Source organism: Nansenia antarctica (assembly GCF_963989245.1).
Source record: "Nansenia antarctica genome assembly, chromosome: 4".
Lineage (NCBI taxonomy): Eukaryota > Metazoa > Chordata > Actinopteri > Argentiniformes > Microstomatidae > Nansenia > Nansenia antarctica.
In genome coordinates this window covers 35,986,879-35,988,134 of record NC_137689.1, presented here as the reverse complement: position 1 = coordinate 35,988,134, position 1,256 = coordinate 35,986,879, and positions in this window count along the sequence as shown.

Below are 1,256 nucleotides of genomic sequence, written 5' to 3'. Positions count from 1 at the left end.
TCTAAACCATCTAACACCTTGTATGTCTGTCCAAACCTGACCATCTACACGCAGCAACAACCTCACCTTTAACATTACAGTCTACCATACGTTGAATTGACCTTGTATTTACTCGTGCCAAAGAATCCTGCTTATGTGTCTGCGGAATTAAAAAACAAGCATCAGCAGCAAAAACAAGCATCAATTAGAGCAATATTGTTATCAATAATGAGCTGGATGTTCTCCTTACTGAATATGAGTTCATTAAACACTATGATATAGATATGTTCTGTATTGAATTCAACTTTTGACATTGAGGTCCTTGCGCTGTTATACTTGTTCACTAAGATGCTAGCAGATGACATGAATTAGCATCCAATCACTAAGCCACTGTGACGCTGCCAAAAGGATGATGCTGTTTGGAGGGCTATGTAGCCCTACATGAAAACAAGAATTGGGACACCCCTACTCTACACGTCAACATGCAAAACAGAGTCGTAGGGCTAAAAATCGAGGGCCAAGGGGGTGAAATGGGATTGGGCCGAGGTCTTCTGCTTGATGCAGCATGAACCTCACACAACCTTGGATAGAAACCACAGCAGTTAAAGTAGTCGCTCTTCAGAAGTAAAAAGAGAGCTATCAAAGCATTTCCAGGGCTCACAGTATTCATATGAGAACACAAGTGACGCTTTTATTCAGCACTTTGGAATTTTTCAACAATTTTAATACAGGTTAATGTGGCAACACACATTATGAAATATGTAAATGGAGGCGCGTTTGTTCCCAGACCTGACAGTCACTAATATGCCTGTTTTACAGACCAACACATTGACAAGTGAAAGAGAGCACTGTTCACTTACAGTGTTGGAAGGACCCTGGTTAGAAGAACGCGCTCACTGCCGCAGGCTGGGTAAGTGATTTTGAATCCAGCTTTATGTTTTTACAGCTAATCACGCGAACTGTGCATAAAGTCTCAAAACACTCCATTTTGTGGGCATCTTTTTTTTGCTTTCTTGAAAGCATATGTGACAGCAGCTGGTGAAAGTGGGAAGAAGTCGGCAACCAAAATGTGATTTTACTTTTATTTGGAAAAATGTAAATAAATGTCAACGTCAAGGAAAAATCAATGACACACATACTGCACTGCTACCTAGTTAACTAGAACACTACTTTACATTGTTACCTAGTTAACTAGAACACTACATTACATTGTTACCTAGTTAACTACAACACTACTTTACATTGTTACCTAGTTAACTACAACACTACTTTACATT